Genomic DNA, 23,972 nt, shown 5'->3' with positions numbered 1-23,972 from the left:
ATATATACAATTGTTTACTTTATGTATTCCTCAGTGCTCTCCCCTGATGAGGTGCAGAGTAATTATGTGAGGTAATACCCTTGATATACAAACACTTATGAAAAGTACAGCGATGACCTCAATCACCGGAGTGGATCAAAAACACTTGTCGGTCGAGTGCTTTCAATCTGCCACGTGTTTGTTTACATGTTCTATGATGTTTGGATTATATTACACTGAAATCCCTATGGACCAGCAGTGTAAATGTGTCCTTTTAATTCCTGTTTACGGTTGCATTAGTCTTATATAATCCGTTTGCTGCTTGGTTTCCACTGTTTCACAAACGTGTCAATTTGCTCTCGAGGTATTTTATAGTGAATGTGCTCCCATTAGCCAAGCACTTTGGGATTAGAGACCATTTCCAAAAAGCTGATTTTGTTCTTTCGTTTCTGAACCAAACCCAGGACCCCAAAACTGAAGTGTAAATTTAATAACTAATATATTTAGGATCAAAGAGATGCACCAATCCAGCTTTTTTGCTACCGATACCGATATTGGGTTTTGAGTATCTGCCAATATCCGATACCAAGGGACTTTCTTAAAAGTGGCATTCTCTGAGTGAAAAATGTAATTGACTTTTCTCCATTGTAAGATGAATAAAGTCATATTTTATTGTCATGCTACAGATCAATTATCAATCATATAAGCTCTTGGATAAACATTTAACAAGGATGACTTTTCTACACAAAATATCCTTGGGTCAGGCTAGATTAATATAAACAATTCACATGAAGTGATTTGATCATTACAAATATGTTAGATCAGTTATTTCTTAAACTAAATACATACACTTGGCTTGAACAGTGGCCAATTTTATTTTAGCATTAGCATGCTCCCGCAGCTTTAGCATGATATTGCTAACCACAGAATTTTGCACGCCGATCATTTTCAAAGGTTAAAACTACAACAACAATTGGATTCTGCTTCATGCTTCACAGTGATATACAGCATGCCTATATTCACATAGATTTAAATGGTTAAAGTTGAGTTTTTAATTTGGTGAGAGCCAAAACTAGTATTGGTTCAGTATTGCAGCCGATACCCGATATCGTATTTTTTCCAGTATCGGCACGGATATCTGATACCAGTATCAGATCGGTGCATTCCAATTAAAATAAAATACATTTTACATTTTACAGCTGCATCAAACGAAAACCTCAATGAACATTTCATAGTTTCCAGTGGTGATGTAATACATGTGTGTCATGTCATTGTCAACATATCTATCATGTATATCATGCACCTTACACATCCTCCCAAACTTAAATAAACCTTTGATAAGGATAAAAATGTGCCATGATATTGATACATTCATATGTCAGTACCTTAAACAACAATAAAGACCAGATGCAGATTTTACTTTGTTTCAAATGTTGATTGTGTGCCATATATTTTTGGGTAAAGAGGATTCACTTTAAAGACAGAATAAAGGAGTGCAAAGGTGTCACTTGTCCTTTTGCCCACAGCTGATGTGTCCATTTTGGTTTCTCAGCTTTTAAACCAGATCAAATCTTGCCCCAGAGCAAAGGAGCCATCTTTTCCATTTTCCATTCGGTTTCTCTTCAGCGTAATGAAGACAAATGATGATCAGCATTTTTTTTTGTTCAGTTGTAATATTACACAGGGTATCGTTACATAAATTACACTATTCATCAACTGAACTGAAACAATTGTCGTGGCAATAAAGGTCACTACAAATTTCACAGCTTTTCCTTGACTTAAAGTTAAATTACCTTCTGATAAATTAGTTTAGTGTCTTTGCACAGCTTTGGTGTTTTATATTTCATTATCTCTTTTTAAAGCTTTGGGGATAGGCTGGTTGTCCGACTCCTGTGCACTTTTTTTGTCATCCTTTTCTTGTCCACATCTTTTCCTACACAGCAGGGATTTGTTTCATTTATGTAACAGTGAGCGTGGCTGGCAGAGCAGCTCCATGTTGTTAAATGGAACGACACGATGCAAGGTGCATTGTACACAGAGACACTGGAGAGAGTGCTTGTGGCAGCAGAGAAGAATAGGAGAGAAAACAATCAATGGCGTTTTATATTGTTCCCAACTTTTAGCCCGGTTGCTCTTCCTCTGAAAAGAAAACACATGAATCAACAACAGGATGCTGCAGAGAATTTGGTAGCAATCGATCACCACGTGTGTTTTGCTGGCAGCTGTTGTATGTGACTATGTATTACCTGGCATACACACAGGAACATCCCAACAAGGGCCAATAATTTGCTTCAACTCAAACATCCAGATGCTTCGGGGAGCCCACTGAAAATAATTCACAGCGTGGGTAAAATGGGATCACATGCTGTGTAGTTAGGAGTGTTTGTGGGAAAGCATCTGCGTCAGCACAAATGCACCTGTTGTCCTTTGCAAAAGATTGACAAAAATATGCAAGGTTATTTCTGAAATTCTAGGTCATTGTGAAAACAGAATGAATAAAATCTTGTATGACCATTCTCAATACACAAGTTGTGCAATAGAATTCAGATGTAAAAATCTTAGTTGTATCAAGAAAACAACATGGCCAACATTGAACAAAGCAGTGAATAAGTAGAGAAATGTGCAGCTGATGGTCTCGTGCAGTGATTCTCAACTGGTGGGTCGGGACCAGTCATCAGTGGGTTGTGGACCTATTCCAGGTGTATGTTTCAGTATTTTCCATCTGAAACTGCATGGAAACACTACCGGAGTCTGTTAATTATAATGTTATTGGGTTGTTTTGCTCATAATTTCACTCTTAAGGCCTATCTGCTGGTTGTCTATGGTTGCGTTCATGTTACAGCACTATTTCAGTTGGAGGGCAGGTGGCAATACAACTCTATGGGAGAGAAACAGGTTTTCAAAGAAATTTCCAAAAAGAAAATGTACAAATGTTTTCTCTAATCATCATTTGACAGTGATTGGATTCACAAACTGGACATGTGAATTTTATGGCTGAAAGTCCTTACTACTGGTCAACATCAAGCACATATTTTTGAATATTGTCTCTACATTTGGACGCCTTTGTGAGGAAATAACTGGACAAATGTTCGTATGTGCTGGAAGATATGACCTTGAACTTTGTAACACTTTTTGTTTCATGTGAATTGGCCCAGGAATTACAGATATATTGGCAATAATTTCAGACTAGAAATCTACATTTTGAGCGTTACTATGGTTACCGTCATGGAATTTCCACAACTTGTGTGGAAAATGCAATATTACATACAATATATGACAATTACATATTTATTTGGGTGTCGGCTTGTAATCCTTGGGTAATGGAGGTTCCCAAAGCCATACCACTTCTGCCTGCTGTACCTAGATCCACTGCACCACTTATCACTGTATCACCTTATATCACTTTATCCCTTTATGCACCATATGTAAATCCAATCCTCTTGTTCTATGTCAAGTGTTGTCGTCTACCATATTTTACCTCTTATTTTTATCTTATTTAATGTAATATTCTTATGCATGCCCCTAAAGCCTTATAGTTTATGGCTTATTTTTATCTAAACTCTGTGTTATATGTTTTTTTATGTTTAATGTTGCATGTCTCACCAAGAAAAATTCCTAGTTTGTGAACCTGTTTACAAACAATGGCAATAAAAACTATTCTGATTCTGATTCTGATATGGTGGAACACTCTTAAGTCCTCATCGTCAATATTAGACAGGTAAAGTCAGAAGATAAAACAGTTACATGAGCTTTTTACTCTTTATTTCGTTCACATTTTTTGTAAAGATGGCTTGGTTGAACTGACATTTAGCAGTGGTTATTCAGCAACATGGTTATTTTGGCTTATTTCATGTGAGTGAAAAGATTTCTTCTAAATTACAACAGTGTGGAAATGTTTGTTTACATTGTCTAATAAGATAATGGAGTGGTGGAATGTGCATGTCCATATGCCGTCTGTCTGGACTGTCTGGACTTGCAGCTGTGCAGTTGAGCTCTGGTACCTATAAATCACAAACAGTCACTTTTGGCAAACATGCTGTTTCACTCAGATTATGGCTATTTCTGTCAACGTAATGTAAACTTTGGTCAGAACCATTATCCCAAAGTAGCGGCTGACCCAAAACTGCTTGAGCTTGTTGGAGAGAGACTCCTTGGAGAATGTTGGGGCTAAAAGAAGAGGCTGTTTATTCAAAAAGTGGGTTCCAAGAGTTTTAGTCTGTAGGATTCGTCCAACTGGCTGTACAATATCTTAAAGGAAAAGAAATCAAAATACTGTTACTTTGCATACAAGTAAAGATAAGTAATATATTATAGAGCGCGTTTACATGCACTTGTGTATCCAGGTTATTAGCCTTGTTCCGGTTATGACAGTTTTGGGGGAAATTTGGCTAATCCCCAGCTTACATGATCAAACAAAGAATTCCAGCTTCTCGTATTGAGGGGACATCTGTGCAGGTGCATAAATTATATTTTTGAGCACAACACCGTGAAAGTATTAAAAGCATAAATATGCCAACACTGAGGCTTAATGCAGGGCTTGTTCTCATGAATGCCCACTTTCGGTGAAATGTTTTGCCCATTCACTCCATTCTGAGCTATGGCAGATGACAGCGGCGGCAGATTGTGGGTAATTCATTGCCTTTACCCGTCGTCCTAGGTCTGTATTTGCCACAGACGCGAACCAGGGAGAACTGTGTTGAGGTTCGAAGCCTTATCTTGAGTTTCGCCTCTTGGTGTTGCAAAGGCGCCTGTTTGAAATCTTACATAAATCTTTCATTCTTAAAAAATAAGACAATTTAAAGGGGATAGATGCAAGTTTGCGATTTTATACTCACTACTGCCACCTCAGGCCATATGTGTAACTGCACCTTCTATATTAAAGGAATAGGCCACCGTTTTTACATACTGAGATATGCTCTTACCTCACTTTAGTCGAGTTAATATATCCCCGTCTGGTCTTTGTCCGTGCGCTCTGTCACGCACACGGAGCACATACGCAGCCTCTCCCACATGTCACATAGCTCCAATAAAGCTCACGATAGAAGCTACCAAGCTCTTCCACGTGTTCCCTATTTAAATAAAGTTACGTGAAGTATTTTCATGCGAAGTATATTTACACAGAAATGTAACGTGTCAATTTTATAAGCAGATAAAAAGGGGGACTATATTGTGAGGCGTAATGATACGAGGAGTAAAACGTCCGCGCAGTAACGCCTAAAGGTTATTGACGGAAGTGAGCGGGGGAAGTCTTTAGGAGTTACTGCGCGGACGTTGTGCTCCTCGTATCATTACGCCTCACAATATAGTCCCCCTTTTTATTTGCTTATAAAATCGACATGCTACATTTCTGTGTAAATATACTTCGCATGAAAACACTTCACGTAACTTTATTTAAATAGGGAACACGTGGAAGAGCTTGGTAGCTTCTATCGTGAGCTTTTTTGGAGCTATATGACATGTGGGAGAGGCTGCGTATGTGCTCCGTTTGCATGACAGAGTGCACGGACAAAGACCTGACGGGGATATATTAACTCGGCTAAAGTGAGGTAGGAGCATATCTCAGTATGTAAAAACGGTGGCCTATTCCTTTAAGCTCGTGCATGACGGCAATTCGGACCCGAATTAACACCTTTTTGAGTGACAGTGCAGTATTTTAGAGGCAGTTGTGGTGAACAGGTCTGAGCTCATTCTACACATTAGGACATGGCTGGAACATGTACATAATTTTAACATTTTCAAACTCCCTATAGTCCCTTTAATGTATTATACAAATCTAAGAACTCTCTTCAAAGTTGTTATTAACACTGCTCCACCCCCAATGGAAAAACAAATCACAACACTTTATTCTGGGCAAACGCCTGTAATACCTGTCCATTAGCAAACCTTTTCTTCTCTCTTCTCCACTTTTTAGGAAACACAGGTTGTGGGACATGTTAAGCCGTCAATTGTTCTGTAAATCCTGCCCATTTTAAGTGTTATAAAGGTAATAGCAATAACAACTGTGTTTGTTTCATTATAAGACTATATTTTTCCACGATTGTCCAATGTTATGCATAAACACCGAAAGTATGCTCCCTGTGTTCAACTTAACTTTACTTCTCTCCCTCGTTCCCCTTTAAGTAAATAAAAGGAAGTTAGTTACTACCCACCTGTGCTTCCCAACGCTATTTTCCTCATTTTATGTTTACCTCAACCTACTGCAGGGCCCATATTTCTCCTCCCAGAGAGTAAATAAAGACGAGGTTATGTAATCAATCTTTTGGCCGTTTGAAATCATAATATTGAACACAACTGTCAGCCGTGCCATTAGCATGATTCATTCGTGCCGTTTTACATTTACAATTTCCCTACAAGAACAACATTGATTCCCCGCGCGCACAGTGTATGTGTGTGTGTGTGTGTGTGTGTGTGTGTGCGTGCGAGCCCATAGGACCCCATTTGTTTAAGTGCATTCCCCCGTGTATTATATAGTACCTTTGTCTGACACTATTTCCTCCTTATTTTCCCTCGTAATTCGAATCAGAGAAAACGTATTAATTTTGCCGGTCTGAGCTGAGCCAGTAAATAAATCTCTCCTATTATTACCACAATGTCCTGTCAGGTCCATACATCATCTCAGCACATCATAATTAATAGCACACTAAACTATTCTGTTCAATTAACCATGGGGGAATAGATGGCGGCGGGGGAGGACAAGTCAAATAGAATTCTACATTCAATCCAAACGTCTAATAAAAAGTCCAGCTAATGTAAAATTATAAATCACAGCTACCCATTGGAATAACATTTGAGTTAGCTTGATATCTGGGTAAACATTCTCCTGCATGTTCTTGCCAGAGTAGTTTTATAGTGGGATATGTGCTCGAGAATGCCCCTCAGTGCTGTTCTAATGGGAATAGTGCTTATGCAAGGAGATCTTACCTCAGGGCCTTTCCACTATTTCCACCAAGCCTCTGTCAGGTCAATGCTCCCACATAAAAAAAGAAAAAGTAATATAACATGATGAAGATTGTAATAGTCAAGTGAGTTTGTAGCAAAACACATTTTTACTAGCGTCCCCTCAGGTGATTCAGGAGCCAAACATCCCTAAATGCAGCCTCTTCAAATGTCAGATAAACAGCAGTGCAGCGGAGAAATGTTAAGGACCGTCGGAGTGTGGAATGGAAATTTGTCTTTAAAGGTAAAATATGTGGATTTCCTTTTTGTGGAGAGAGATCAAAATGGAAAACTGATACAAATGAGCTGGTTTTCTTTTTAGATCTCGAGAAAGAGCAGTTTTTGTATGTATGTCTGAGTTTACCTAAATTTTTATTGTCGTTTGAGTTCTCTGATTATTTTTGAACTTGATTGATGGTTTTACAGATGTAACTTATTGAACTGGAATATTCACAACTGCATCCCAGGTGTTAACCTCCCTGCCTGAATCAAGCGCATTGTTTACAGTTTGACTTTATCCAAATAAAGCTAAAGCAGTGTAATGCCTCATTTGAAGGAAAACTGACCTTTTTTGCTGCATTTCTGGCACTTTTGTGGCTTTCTTTTTGTTGCATTTTTGTTTTGTTTTTGTCACTTTTTAATAATGGTACATGAGTTCATGCATGATTTTCATGAACTTATGTATGAATGAATGTATGATTTCAAGATACATTCATGCATTACTAAATCTTGACTTCTCAGGAACAAACATGATTACATGTTGGTTCATGGATAACTTCATCCCTGAATTAAACGTGTTATAACTGTAATGAATGTGCTTAAAAATCTTAATAATTCATCGTGATCATGAGGTTCACATATAAGAACACCATGAATTCACTAAAACGGCAATGAAATGACAATAAAATAATCAACCAATCATGATCATGAGGATCATGCATGAACATCATGACTCATATGGAGGAAATCTACTTGCACATTAAGGGCAAACACACAAAGTATAACTTTATAAGATACAATTAATTCATAAATAAGTTAATGAAAATCATGCATTAATTCATGTACCATTATTATAAAGTGTTACCGATTTCGGTAATGCCAAACGGGAGAAAATGTGCTCGGTTCAGGTGGGGGTTAAGAGGTTAAAGAGGGGATATTATGCTTTTTGTAGGTTGGCCTAGCTGGTAATAAATTCAAACTCACCTTGATCGCTAACTTACACTTTGCTGAAAACACAATATACAAAGTTTCCCTTCTGGTTTGACATGTGCCCTGTCCCTAAGCCCCTCCTCTCTTCCCTCCCCATGGGAACAAACCTTCATGGAATCAAGTCGTAGTGAAGCTGCCTGTCACTGTCCTGCGGTCGAGAGGTGAAGATAGCACTTCCTGGTTACGTAGGGCCGTGGCAAATACAACTCCAAGTATGTTTTCGATAAGGGAACAACATATATACCCCCTTTGAATCCATTTTTAACTACAAACAAAGAGTCTAATATTGCACACAATATGTCCATTGGAAATAACTGAAAGGATATTATCTAAGCACACCTTTGTATTCATGGCCTCATATTCTCTTTACACTGTATATAGACTCTTATTCTTTTCACTACACAAACTCTATTTTCGAATTGAATGAAAGTGCCATTGGCGTATCCATATGATGTTCTGAGATTCAATGCACACACACTGCTATCATAGACTCCCTTCACAAACACTGCCCTTGAACACCTCTCCTCTCCATAACTGTGCCTTTAATCATATGTATAATAATCACAATGCGAAATGCACAACACTTTGTCACAGCACTGTCATCTTACCTTTTCACTTAGCAGGATAAATACTTGTTTCATGTGGAAGCCGTTTCTGCAAAAAGGATGGAAGTCCCAGAGGAAATTTCATATCTGATGTACCATTTGTCACTGCTGCATGTAACTCAGAATTTATGGTTCCTATTACCAGATCAGTAAATCCAATGTTCTGTAGCCCAGAGCTCTTTTGTTGCTTGATTTAGTTTATCTGAAAAATGCATTCCACAATAAAATATGAATATGTCAGTGGAGGCAATTTATATCAGAAAAAAAAAGAAAATCCAAATAAAAACTACTTACAGAGATTTATACCTTTCCGTGTCTGGGATATTACTGCGTGCAACCATGGGAGATAGGTAAATTACATATTTTGGATGTAATAACTTAGTAGACATTACCACTTCACCACGCAGTTGAGGTATGAGAGACGCATACAGCCTCAGGTGGAACATTTTAGGCCATACTGTGTTCCTATTGGCAAAGGATCGCAAACAACTTATGGTTCTAAGTGTGGTGTGCGTTTCACTGTACATCTTTGGTCATGTTATTTGAAAACCAATCATTGAATTGTTGTTGTTGCGCATTGTTGGTAAGCACTGTTGGGAAATGCCCATATCAATCTACTATTAGGCCTGCAGATAGCTAACAATCTCCATATAAAGGACCAGGAAGCGTCTTACTGTTTTGGTGTATTTTACTGAAGGACTGTAAAACTGTAAGAGAAACACAAATAATGCATATTACAATCTTAATTGGGCAAACAAACAATGTAAATATAAAAGAAGTGGCTTAGAGTAAAGTAAAAACCTCAAAAAACGATCACATTAGCGGCGGTTAGCACAATGCTAATTTACATGGGAAATGCCATAGGGATGCTATTGGATGACTTGGAAACATGCTAAAATGACTACATTTGATATCTAATGGAAGAACATTACTATCATTCAAATACTTTACTATTTTTGTAGAGCCAAAATAAAATGTTGCAGGCTTAAACACTGTGAAGTTTCACTTGCTGTGGGCAATGGCCGCTGGGTGCTCTGTTTTGTGACGACGACACTAGAGGCCACCATTGCTGTAGTCCCCCCATGTAGCCGCTAGTCTCCCATTGGAGAGCATTGCACTTTAGACATGTTAAAAACAACTTTAAAGCCTGGTTTCTAATTTTCTTAAACTTTCTACAGCTAGATATTCCTCCTGTGAAAATGCTGGGTTAGTTCCAATTAAAGAAACCAGGCTGGTTTTCGTAAGAACATTTTTCAAAATCTCATACTAATGAGGGCCGGACTGCACTGGAGCTACACGTCACGTAAGGGCCGAGTCTAGAGTGAAGATCCCGCCCTTATGCCCTTTTTAGGAACACGCCTCGTCAGAGCTGGGGAGGGGGAGTCTGTAAATCCGCCATGATTTCCCCCTTGAACGTAGTTATTTTGTCAAACGGGGAGGAGTGAGTAATGACGGTCTATTAATATAATATGTCTATGGCTGTGGGACTGTTTGGAGGATGATTGAACTACGTTAGCTCTGCGTGGACAAAACACAAGAAACTAAAAACACAAATGACTCTTCCTACGAGGGGGCAGTACACCTAGTACAAGAGTGATCCAGCAGTTGATGTTAAACCTTTTATGGCCAATGTGAATGCACCTCTCTCTAGATCTAGATCTAAGAAGCAGGGCCTGGCGCAATTTCTGCAAATAAAATGCCCTTGTTTTGTCTATACTGCATTGAAAACATGCATCTCTTACAAGCAATTTCATCGTTATACAGTTTCATTTACTTGTGCAGCTAGAATACTGAACATGGGCAAAGTATCTCTTCTTTTTTGGGAGTCTCAAAGAAGAGTGCATATTGGTGGCAAATTATTCAACTCAAATAGATTTCTTTTCATGTCAATCCATCATTATGTTTACAGCGTTGCACTTTCTGCATAAAACCTTGCATTACAGGTGACATTCAATGCTTGGTCAGACAGTTACATACAGTACTAATTCTGCCCGTTGACATCGGCACAGAATCTACGGGGGGAAAAAACGTATTATTATTTGCCGGAAGATTGATGGTTTTTGCACTCGGCTTATCTCTGCAACAAGACCATGTGCTGACCATGACATTGCAATGTCAAAAGATGGAACAGCAATTTACTTTGATCATAGCATGTTTTAGATTTACATTTGAATCACCCTTTGATGAAATGGTGACCAAGAGAGAGAGAGAGAGAGAGAAAAAAGGAGAAATCCAAGGTCAGAATACATTTGACTTGAAAGTTCTTTCTCTTGGCCTTCTTTGCACTTCAATTTAACGTCTCATTATTCAAAGTGAACATGAAAATTGGAGCCCGGAGCATTTGTATTTGAACAAAGAGAGGGAAGCAGATTATGAATGTTCAAAATGTAATTTCTATTAGCACTTCCATTATTCTTCTATTAATCACAGTGTAACATGCTCATACAGTATTCATGTACATACAGGGAGAGAGAGATATTGCCGGGGCTATTTCAAATGTTTAATTTATGGTACATTTATAGCTACCGGAAAAGTAGTAAGGAAAATGTTACGCTTCAATAGAAATGTATGAATTGCAGCTGGAACTAATTTTGAATTATGCACAGTTTGACATTGCGGCGGAAACAATAATCTGTTGTGTAAAACTTGCACAGGCCGTAAAGAAAATGTATGTCTTTGTTGTTGATATTCACAGAAAGAGAGAGAGATGAGGTTTAATGCATACTGATGACTCTGGAGACCTACCATTCAACTCGCAATAGAAAGTGTCAATTAAAGACTTTTGAAAGCTCAATAAAGTGCACCTTAAACAGCTGATCAGAGCAATGCACGGGAGCAGCGGTTTGGTTTGAGATGTGCAAATTCATCTCTGGAGAGAAATCTTGTAATCCCCATTTTATATCACTAAGCAGATGAATAAGTATGCTATTCATATGCACTGATTTCTACTGAGCGCACACACGCATGCAAGCACGCACGCAAGCAAGCACGCACGCACGCACGCACACACACACACACACACACACACACACACACACACAGTGGAAACACCAGCCATTTGTATTCACTGTGGAGGAACAAGCACACAAATACATTAGCTGAAATACAAATTCAAAGCCCGTTTGTAGAAATGCTATCAAGTGATCGCAAATAGCCTTCTGGGATGTTTACAATGTATTTATATGTTATGAATTAGTGCTTGTTTTTTGTTTTGCTCTGGAACTTTCATATGGAGCAATTTCGGGGTCAACCACTTACTTATCATGTGTCTCCTAATGGCTCATTCAGCATCAACTATGAGCCTTTATAACTTTCAGGGTTCATTTTGTCAGACACTAGGATTAGAGATGTTGAAATCTTTACCTTTACATGTTTCAGCTGCCATCTGCAGGCCGTCATCAGAAGTATCACCGGTGTGCGGTGAGGTTTCACTTATCAGCTGCGCTTCCTTCCGAGGCGTGGCCGGTCTGACGGTCCTGACAGGTCCGTCACACCGGGGGTTCGATTCCCACCTGGACGGGGACTTTCTCTGTGGTTTGCGTGGTGTTTGTGTCTGTGAAGGTTTCCTCCAGGTACTCCGGTTTCCCCTACCACTAAAACTGAGCCCACTGACCCATCCCCCATTGTACAGTTGTTGTATATTGACTTTTAAGGTGTTAGATTTATCTTGCGAAGAGTTGATGACATAATCAAAAGGTATAGGAACGTAGTTAATTAGTGTTGTCACTGTCAGTAAGTTGGTAAATCCTGTAGGCCAAGATCTTTTCAAGAACTATGTAAGAAAACGTTTGATTGTGAATTGTTTCTTATAATTGTGTACCTGCAATTGAACAGCAATTGACGAAAATTTTGAGCTGTATTTTACATATCTACCAGGGGACTGAATTTAACCTTTTACCTGCCACCTTAGGGTTTAGGGTTAGGTCTTCGGGTTAGAGTTATTTTGAGTTTACAGCCTATATGCCAGTGTGATACAACATTTGAAAGCCAAGACATTCTAGTTTCTGAAAATTATGTGTAAGATCTGTGTGAGTGAAACACACCTAATCATAACCCACAACCCCTAACCCTGGCCCCTAATCAGGGAGGACAGCAAGTAACAGGTTTAAAAAACAAAACAAAACAAAAAACAATTTGGTGTACACACTTGTTCACTGGCCATTTCTTTGGCACAACAATGGCCCTCCATACAATAAGTCCTATAAAGCAGAGGCGTATCTTGCCATTAAGTAAAACAGGAAGCTGCTTGGTCCCATGAACTGGCCCATTATTTTTAAACTTGCATCTAACACTTGATATACACAGTTTTCCTAATAACTTTGGTGCTGTTCCCTAATGTTAACTTATTATGAGCAGTGGACAGACTTTTTACTCATGGCTCCACCAGATTATATTTGTGAAACCAGTTTATTGTAACACTCATCATCACCCAAAGAACCTCAGCCTTCTGTTCTGAGGGAAACCTATGCAGAGAACCATTAAATAAATAAATAAATAAGAACTGCTTTTTGGGAGTTGTCAGGTGACCAGTTCGGGCCTATGACGTCCTCTCTCCCAGTGCGCAGTGCACCGGGCAGCGGCCAGAGGGCTCCCTACCGACATCCTTGCTTGGGGCCCCTTGGTACCCTTGCTACGCCACTGGCCCTGGGCTGTGGTCCAACCAGTGCAACCACAATAGCGGAGCGAGTGTCAGGCAACAATATCACAGCAGGACTATTTGCGGTTCCCCCGTTTTGTTCCTGAGCAAATGAAGTGAGCGTAAAGAAAGGAACTGCTTTTGGTATCCAGCAGGAAGACGAGACGACTCAAGACATTGATTCACCTTGGGTTCAGAACCACAGTATCTAATTATAGCCATGGGAATCGAGTCAAGGCCATGGTATTTCAGGGTTGAAGAAAGACAACATTGGGCTATAACTACGCTCTGCTCTACATGAATCAAATTCCCTGTGTGGTTTGAGCGGCCATTAAAACCGAATGAATGCCCTTTTCTCAGTCAGGAGCCACGAGCTAGTGCACCTCCATTGTAGAAAGGTTAACTTTTTATCCCCCCCCCCCCCTCCTGATCAGCATGGACTGTGTTAAAGAAAAGACATTGGTGTCATACTGTATGTGCAGGTGAGACAGATAACAAACATGGAGGTTAGCTGCCTGGTAATTGGCGCAGCTTGTACAGTGTTTGCCACATGCTTAAAACCGCTCTTCTAAGTGATCCAATATAGCGTTAGACCCATTGATATTGTAACCTAGCGACTTGGCACCCCATGAAAGTGTTGCTTATGCATATATCAGTTCTCCATCAAAGCAGGGGGGGGGGGGGGTTGATGTGGGGGGATGGGCTTTTATACGTGAGGGGGAGGGAGGGGGGGCTGTTCTCTGAAGCACACAACCTCATTATTCAGTCTATAGAACACCACATCCACTTCATTGTTCTTCAAATCAGCCCCGAACTCACTGGGCTCATCCACAGAGCTCAGAATAGAACAGATGAGAGTCATGTGTAAAAGGGTTACACACACACGCTGAGCCATCAGAGGCGAGGGGGGAAACACTGATCTACGCCTTTTAGATCGATATTATGTTTTAATGTGTCTTTAATGAGGACAGGGCTGACACAAACATACTAAGAAAGCCTTTGATATGTGTGGTTGGGCAGCAAAGACCTGGTGTTTAAGTCAATAAAATAAAAGAAAAAAGATATAATTAGAATCTTTTTTGGTTATTTCAATTTGGTTTGTTTGTGGCAGTAACTATAGGGAGAGCAGAGTAAGAAAGCCTGGTCACTCGTTGGAAACTGCAGCCTCCATTATGAGACTGCTGCACTTGATTTACTGCTTTATTTCACTGCAGATATGCACTTATACCATGCACTTAAGTGGCATGTATTCAACACACTCCCAACAGCAGTCAGAGATGAACTGCACCGCTAGAGAAATGGGTCTGAAACTTTTTGGTCTGACGTACCTCTTGGACATTTCTTTTATACTTCAAGTACCACCTTTGTCGAATTGGCTACCAATTATTTTGAAAATTTAACTTAAACTAAAGTTCTTATAAAAAACACAAAGTGATCTGTTAAGATGAAAATACTGAATGCAAAATATAATCCAAACTGCTTTCTTTTGTAAATACAATTCAATTAGAATTCAGTTTTTCGTCCTTTTAAATCCAAAATCAGTCCATGCATTCCCTTCTAGAAGCTTGCGTACCCCCAGGGGTCCCCATTCCCTTGGTTGGGAAACTCTCTGCTCGAAAGTATTTGAGCCAGTGTTTACATCAAGGGGTACATTTGATCCCGTGCCTCATAGAATAGTCATAAAATAGAGAAACCCCACTCCAAAAAGTGCACTGTTCAAAGTTAGCGTATACAGTATTTCCACTATTTCTTTCATCACACATAGCAAAGGATGTGGCATTGTGTAACAGCATGTTTCTTTTGACCGCAGACCCTCCTACCTACGCGTGTCGCACAAATCACAGCACCAGGAGACTGCCTCGTGTCCCACCAGTGCTCCATGTAAATATGTGTCCTAACTGTTCCCCTGCAGCCACATCAATCATGGCCGATATGACAAGGCACCCTTTGTTCTGACAGAGAGCTTGCAAACACAGCCCCCCCCTCCCCTCCCTCTCTCCCTCTGTCGTCCCATCCTATCATGCCACTATACCTGTCAGAACAGCACATCAAAAGCTCATTTTGAAACCCCTGATTAGCCTAATAACACCAATGCTGTTTTCCCCACGCCGGACATTATCGCCCGAGTCCACCCTCAGCTAATTAAAGACACTCAACACATGGTCAAGCATGAAAATAGACCCTCCCACCCCCCAAACACACACACACACACAGGAGGGGGGACTCTCCATTTATCATTCTGTTTATTTTGTCATCATTTATTTAACAATCAGGCCCCTTGAGTTTGGTCAAATTGCTGCACATCAAAGTAAAGGCTACATATTTAATACTGGAGGCTCACTCCAGAGATTGATACATAAAGGATTGGTTAATTATGCTCACGCTGAAACATGAATGAGATTAGTCTGGGTGAAAAATTAGCTTTGAAATAAACAACTCGGTCATTTAGCTGCAAAAGTATTTAAGATATTTTTCGGTCAAAATACATTTAATGATTTGTTCATGGACAGTTTTAAATACATATATATATATATATATATATATATATATATATATATATATATATATATATATATATATATATATATATACAGTATCTTTTAACAGAAATGTGATTGTGCATTTAGAAAAGAAGGAATATCGTTTCGTTCCTTGTCATTTTGTATGTGACAAGGAATGTGTTTTAGTTATCTGTTGTTTTCCACATATTGATTTGTGAACCAGCTCCAAAAAATTGTGCTCTTAGTGATGGATAGATTGTTGAATTACATAACACAACAACAAACTCCATAAACTGCTTTTGAAATTTCCTTTGGGATCCATCTATAAAGGAAACGAAGAAAAATGAGACGAAAGCAACAAACAAAACACTTATTTAATTGAGTTGCCGACCTATGTTTTGCCAAATCCAACTACTGTAGGAGATTCCTACTCCCACATAGCTCACCGATGCTGCTGGTCGTGTTACGTATATTCTAAACTTAAAACTTAGTTCAGAAAGAGTCAACTATATTCCCATCCAGGAGAATGTCTGAACTACATCTGTGCTAACTGTTGACAGTAAACCTGTCACCAATTGTAAAAACAAAGGTAATGACAGGTAATGATGGAGCTACAGTATGTCCTAGTCGACCTAGTCTGATAACGCTATGTTGCTGATGTAGAGTATTAGAGTGGAGGAAATTTCATTTTGATTCAGGAGAGTAGTTTGTAGTGTTTTTGATCTAATGAAATGAGAGAGCTGTTGTATAGAGGTCACCCTGGGCTGCATGGTAATGCTGCCAGTGCGGACAATAAGATTAGCTTTTCTTCTTTTCAAGTACATGGTATACTACTTTCATAGTGACTTAAATTTATTTTATTCTGCTTTATTTTTGTTGGCAATACACTGGTGCAGCAGCTAGCACTTTCACCTCTCTGTGAGAAGGTCCAGGTTCGACCAGGTCCATGTTCGATCAATATCGAGGAAGGAGGACCCAAACAAAGACCGTGGATGTACTAGCATCTGCTATTGTGAAAAACTCAAACATCCAAGGATACACAAACAGTTTTAGGAAAATAACTAATGTTCACCTAAGGTAAGATAGGACTGACCCACTGTCAGTGGTTGCAATTACATTATTTTTCAACCTACAGTAAACATGAAAAGGCAAATTGTGGTTTGCTTTATTACGTATTATATTATTTTTCCCTCTAAATGTACACAGTGAAGTGACATTATTAGTTGAAATGTCTGTACAGAGAGACTATGAAACAATAGTGTAACAAAGTACTTAACCTTGTATCTGCCACTGATCATCACCGAGCTATAATGCACTGTATTGAACCAAGACCTCCTCCAGCCATCCACTGACTGTGAGAGAAAATGGTTTCTCCTCTGCGCTGTGTCCATTTGTTATTCTATTCCATTTTAGCTCAAGGCCTGTGGACTTACTTCGACAAGACCTTATCAAACTCACCAGCTATGTTTACAAATTCTGCAAGGAGTAAGGGGGAAAAAATCCAATCCTCTTTTGAGAATTTGGCACTTTTTCCCACATTTTTTCTTTTTTCATATATTATTTGAGACATGTCAGGAGCAAGCACTAAAAAACAGACATATCTCGAGTGGCGTATACCTAGCCATGCTGTGAATTATTAACTCTGTATTTCGGCAGAGTCTTTGTAGTTGTATCTTTGTGTCCCTGCTCATGACAACCCAGAAACAATACTCCAAGTTTGTTTTGTGTGCTCTCTCCTCTAATGCTCCACTGGTTCGCCCTTTAATTCCACCTCTGGAGTGAGCCACTGCCTCCACACCCATATGAAATACCACTTGACCTGTGACAATGTTGTCAGAAGAGCCAATGACATTTTCAAAGTCAAAGTGTGTAGATGGAGCGAGCCGTGGGGCTGTGTGCTCCAATGTTGCTGTCCGTGACGTGTCATCATCATAGTAGAGGTTGTGTATATCTGCATCATTGTTTGAAAAGAACAATACACATCAATGTCTATATGAAAAAAAATATTAGTTCATGGGAACAGACTTGCTGCAAAAAATACACTGAAGACATAATGTGTACTGTGGAAAAGCATTCAAGTTCTAAAACCATTGTTGTCAGCAGAGAGCAAACGATTCTAAGGAGATTTATCACAAAATCAACTTTTTAAGCTTTTATCTCCGTCCATTTCTCTTACACAGTTTTGTGTGATCCTGTTCACTTTGGTTGTTTCTATTTCTTCAGAAATCGAATTCCCCCTATAATTTGTTGCTTCAGAGATAAAACACAAAACTCCACAAAGCCCATAATCCATCACCGCGATTGCTCTGAGCTGTAGCAGCAGCTCCTAGTGTGTTTAACACCGTGGCATCGACTTAGCTGATAGTGAAAGCTTGTATTCACTGTTCTATACCATGTGATTCCTATTACTGCCCGCAGAGGGTGCTCAAGGCCAATGCAAAATCTTGACCCGCTCAATTACTGTCATCCTGTTTTTGACACTTCCTTTCCATCAGTCAAATTTAACCCTTAGTCTTCTGTCCCGACCTGGAAAAAGTCATTAACGCTATCATCTTTACTAGTCTCCAATATCTCAACTCTCTGTTCTCCGGCCTCAACAATAAATCTCTCTTGTGCCTCCAACAGTTTCTGAGCGCAGGATTCTCATTGGTTTGAAGTCAACACATCACCCGGGCTTCAGCCTCTCTTCACTGGATCCCTGTGTCATTTCAAGATTTTACAGATCACTTTTAAAACTTGTTTAGGACTAACAAGCCACAAATATATACTCTTATGTAGGTCAAATTGAATTATTATCTTGTAAGTACTGCTATGCAAAGTGTGATTCTTAAACGATTTGTATCTTTAATAGTATCTACCTTCTTCCAGCCTTTTTCACATATTTTCTTTTTAAATGCTCAAAAAGAAAGAGAGCGAGAGAGATTTCTTTGTGATACCCTGGATACTGATCGTATTGACAAGCTCTACTCTGTCTATAAGGTACTGCACCTATGGAAGAGCATCACCCCAGTGTGTAAACAGCCTGTTACAAGCCTTGAATCAAATAGCCTGCATACATGCCTCTTTTATTATGACCATCTCAGGGGCTTCACACGAGCACGTAAGCTACAAACACAAACACACACAATCGGCATGCCTGCCTGTTCGCACTGTAATAAAAGTGTAACCATACAAGCAGAGGTATAAAATGATCTCACAGTGGTTTTATTGCCTGGGGGGAGTTCAAATGAAACCTGGGTATTTTCTTTGTGAGAGGGAGCTTCACACGTGGAGATGTCACACTCGGATTTACAAAAACAGGAATAGGAGTGATTGGAATAAGACAGTCTAAAGATGTGACTATATGAAGCATTAAATCATATGCATGTGAGCGTCACCTGACTCCCGAGTGAATCATCAGGAGACGCTGCTCTTCCTCCCGTTATCGCCCTTTGAGTTAGTAGCAGTGTCTTGTTCAAAAAAAAAGAAATAGCTCAAGATTGCGTGGCAGGCTGCAAGTTACTGGTCACTAGCATCATCATCATCAAAAATATTGCGTCAGGTGCAAAGAATTCACTTGAGGAAACTTCTGTGTTCATTACGGTAGATGCTTTTGTCTTGACTCTAACGGCTACACAAAATAAACATTAAAATAGTGTCAAGATTTTGAATGAGCCTTCTCAAAAAATAATCAGCCTGTCTTATTATCTTTGATATCTCTGTGCTGGTTTGAAGGCACAGGTCAGGACAGATGCTGGCGCAATATCGGTGGTCACTACTGCACTACTGCTGTACTGTGGTTACCACTGATAGTGTTGATACCCTTAAACGGGATGAAATGAAAGGTTTCATTAATCCTTGGTGCATTAATCCTTTACATTTATGTGCACATGCGTGTTTTCTGGTGTCTAGATGTGTGCTTAGGTACATATTACATGTGTTTACTCTGTTGAGGGATGAGTGAAAAACCTTTGGTGATCTTGTATGAGTGAATGTTTTGTTTGTATGAGTTATGCATTACTATATATCAGGTGTCAGCACTTACCATTATCATAAAGTAAGTTGTTTTTTGTTGTGTATGTGTTTTCTGTTTTATTTGAATGCCGCTGTAAGGTCAATGTCAAGTTCTGTACCTGGACTCGAGGACCCCCTCGAACACGAGATGGTTCATCTCAAGGGGTAATTCCTCTTCAATGAATAAATGTCAAATACTTCTAGGTTGTTTCATTTTTGTGGTCAATGAACATGTTTCCTGCAGTCAAGTATTTACATCCAACATCATGTTTTTAACACGTAGCCAGTGACTTCCCATCAGTATCTCACTGTTCGTCATGTTTTCTTGAATTAACCGTTGATTTGTGCAAGACAAGTTGGATGTTGATATTGCATGATATTGTGATTCATTCAACTTATTATCATTCAGGCAACCAGGATCATCTTTCTTTGAACAATGGATGGTGGTACATGTTGGACAATGAGCCCGTCATTCATGCATGTCAATTACAGTCATCACACCATTCATATGTTTTGTTTGGGGGACAGATACTAAGAAGCCAAAAAGAATCATAATTGAATCCAAAGTCATGTGACACAGCAATGATGAATGCGCATTTGATTATGAACAATGGGAGATGAATTGTCCTGATTCTTGGATTAGCTGTTTATACAGTACATCTGCATGAGTAAACTCTGTACTCCAGCTACTGTACACTTTTGCGAGTGTATACATCAGTCATAATATGAACCAGCCGAGACATGTATTATGAAAGCAGGAAATATTGAAATGAGCAATGTGTAGGAATTTGGTAACATAAGGCTGTTTGGGTATTCCAGTCTCATCTAAATCATCACAACAGGCTGCCAGCGATAACATACGGTGCTTGAGTTGAGTGCTGCCATATGGACCCATATGGTTGTTATTCTCCTCATCATGACAACAGAACCAAATTTAGGGTCATTTCTGAGTGGATTTGCTCGTGAAGGAGAGGACGGCTCTGGATTTGGCTCTCCGTCATAAAGTCTGGCCAATCCCGAGAAAAGGGGGGGGGCTGGCAGGGAAAGCAAAGAAGATTGACTTTGCGCGATCAAAGCAACAGAACAATGACGAGTGCGAGTCGCAGAGGGGCGCCGTGCCATATAGTAGCACACTTGGCAACGAGGAGTGCTCCAAGAAAGCAAATAAACAAGACAAGCACTCATCAAACTGCTTTGCATACACAATCAAGTGCCAGATAGTGATAGGGATTGATACCAAAATTCAATCAAACCCCGGGCTCGAAATGTGACCAAATAAATACAAGCTTGATTGGCCATCATCTTGAAAGTTGGAACCGATTGGAGCCTGGCAGTGTCAAGTGAGCAATTTTCTCCCTCGGTCTATGTAATTGTGGGTCTGCTCAAATCACCTTTCCACGATTGAGCAGTTCTTGGAGAGATGGAGAAAATATCACAATTCATAACCTGGGCTGTAATCACTGCTTTTGCATACGGAGAAAGAATAGGCAGCTAGTTAAATCTTTTGGTTCAGCGCTGCCTGCAGACAATGTGGTCAAATGAACAAGTGTGGTTTTGGGAATGGCAGTCAGAAAGTTTCTCGAGTGTTACGTTTTAAATAAACATGCGTGCAGCTTATTAGAATGGGCCAATGGAGGGGTAAAAATATGCTCACTTACTTGCTTTGCCCTCACTCTGTGTGTCTCTCTCACCATCCCATGATGTTGGCAGCGCTTCGGGCACAAAACTCAATTTCTTGGCCATTGAATAGACAGCAATTGGACCAGGCTAACTCAATTGTGAAGATAGTGCAGCCAAGGTCTTGAATAAGATTGAGGCCTTGACTTTAATACAGCGTTGCTCATGGGGCTCAATAAAGACATTGTTATTATTATTATTCAAGGATAACTCAAGATGGCAGCCGTGACAGGCAAAATACAATTATAATCAAACAAATAGAACAAAAGGATAGCATTTACTGGTAATTTTGGTATCTCTATGTTCCCAGTTATATTTATGACATTGATAATAATACAGTGAAAACATCATTGTCAAAAATATAGACGCTTTGGCGATAAAAAATTGCCACTTAAGAAATGTGACATCATTTCGTGGCTTAATATTGGATAGGGAGAAATATTACTCAGATGAATACTGGAGCACCAATATCTCTGGTGCTTTTATAAGCGTCTAGTGCATGATGAATAGCAAGTTCATTCCAGTTGGATTGGCTAGATGCAAGTAAGGACCAAACTCCAAACTATAAGTTATGGATTTGTTATTTTCTAGTTAGTATCTTTGGCTTTATTTTGGTAAAGAAGGAAAAAACCCAAATTCAAAATCTCATAAGATTGAAATGTTGTGAAAAGGGACTATATTTAAGGCTTGAAGTGTCTCCCTTTCATCAGCTAATTAAGAAAAACTCCTGAAAAGGGTCCCTGAGACTTTAAATGGTCTCTAGTGGTTCAGTAGTTCACCATCATGGAGAAGACTGCTGACCAGACAGTTGTGCAGAAAACATAATTGACAAAAGCCTCAAAGGGTAATAGCAGAAGTTGGATGTTCTCAAAGTGCTGTATCAAAGCACATCCATAGAAAGTTTAAGTGGAAGGGATGTTTTTATTTACAAGGCGCTTCTTGAAAGGCTGCCTTCTTATTTATCTTGTCTTTTAAAAGTGAAGCAGAGTCAGCGTAGTCTTCGTTCTAATGACACCTTGCACTATGTTGTGCCTGTTGTGCGGACTGAACTGGGAAAGACTGCTTTCAGTTATTCGGCTCCATTTACATGGAACCTCGTGCAGAAGGACTTCAAAATCACGGACCTTATTTCTTTGAATAGTTTCAAGTCTCTTGTGATGTCAGTCCAGTCCAGATCATCTGTGTGTGAATGTTTTAACTAATGTTGTGTATGTTTTTAAATGTATGGAAACCAAGTGTTGCTGCCCATCTTGGCCAGGTCTCTCTTGTAAAAGAGATCTAAGATCTCAATGGGACTAACCTGGTTAAATAAAGGCTAAATAAAAAATAAAATAAAAAGGGAAACGTGTGGAAGAAAAAGGTGCACAAGCCACAGGGATGACCGCAGGAGAGGACTGTCAGGAAAAGGCCATTCAAAAGTGTGTGGGACCATCACGTCAGTGTATCAAGAGCCGCCACACACAGGAGGATCCTGGACATGGGCTTCAAATGTCATATTCCTCTTGTTGAAGCATCCTGGTCTTCAATGACACCTCAGCAGTTCCACAGGCTGATATGCCACGCCGCATTAAGGCAATTCAAGCAAAAGGGCCCCAAACCAAGCACTAAGTACATATGCATGATTATAGGTTTCAGAGTTCTGTTTAGAATCTTTTTTTTTTATTGATCTCATGTGAACGTTCTAATCTTCTGAGATTTTAAATTTGTTTTTTTTACAAGCTGTAAACCATAATCATCCAAATTATAACAAATGGCTTGACATATATATCATACAATAGATTCACATTTTGAGTTGTATTACAGAAATAAATGAACTTTTGCAAGATATTCTAAATTTCCGAGTTTCACCATAAGGGTAGTGTAAAATAAAGGTTCATCAAAATCTGATCAAAATAATCTGGAGATCTGGAGAAAGGTCTCACTGCTCCTGACAGGCAGAAACGTTAACCCTAATTATTGACATGCTGTTTAAACAGCACGATAATGTCAGCTTTCCCCGTGCATGTTGCTGAAACACTTTGCACTACTGTTAACATTGCACTTGATTTGGATGAAAAAGGGAAGTAAATTTACAGTAAAGTTGACAAGATCTAACCAACATTTGCTTTAGCAGTTGCAGCTTGTTACTTTCAGAGAGTGGGCTGAGGGAAGCTCTGGCAACATATCAAACTTAATTACCTTTCAGCTACTCTCATCAACTGTGGGCTCAATGAAGACAGATAGGATCTTAGCACAGACGCTACAAAGCCACCAGCACCTCTTGCGTTTTTTTTTTCTCTGTAATCTTTTCCAGGCCCTTTGAACGACTCCCCCAGTGCTATCATACACCCTTAACAAGAAAATGTTCCTTATTGAATAGCTTCAGCTGGCCCATATCTCATCTCAATATACAGATGAGACCTCTTACTCTTAGGCTAAAGTGGCACCACAAGGTTG

At 39.5% G+C, this 23,972-nt stretch overlaps 1 protein-coding gene across 1 annotated transcript in view; it reads left to right on the top strand.

Annotated features, from left to right (window-relative positions):
- Positions 1-23,972, top strand: part of LOC306961672 (uncharacterized protein) — a gene marked incomplete at its 3' end in the record, with an annotated part of 428,593 nt that overhangs the window by 250,520 nt on the left and 154,101 nt on the right. The gene's annotated exons all lie outside the window — the stretch shown is intronic.

The sequence above is a fragment of the Gobius niger genome (genome assembly GCF_951799975.1).
Source record: "Gobius niger genome assembly, chromosome: 4".
NCBI lineage: Eukaryota > Metazoa > Chordata > Actinopteri > Gobiiformes > Gobiidae > Gobius > Gobius niger.
The sequence above is the reverse complement of the archived record's forward strand: the minus strand, read 5'-3'. Positions and strand labels throughout refer to the sequence as shown.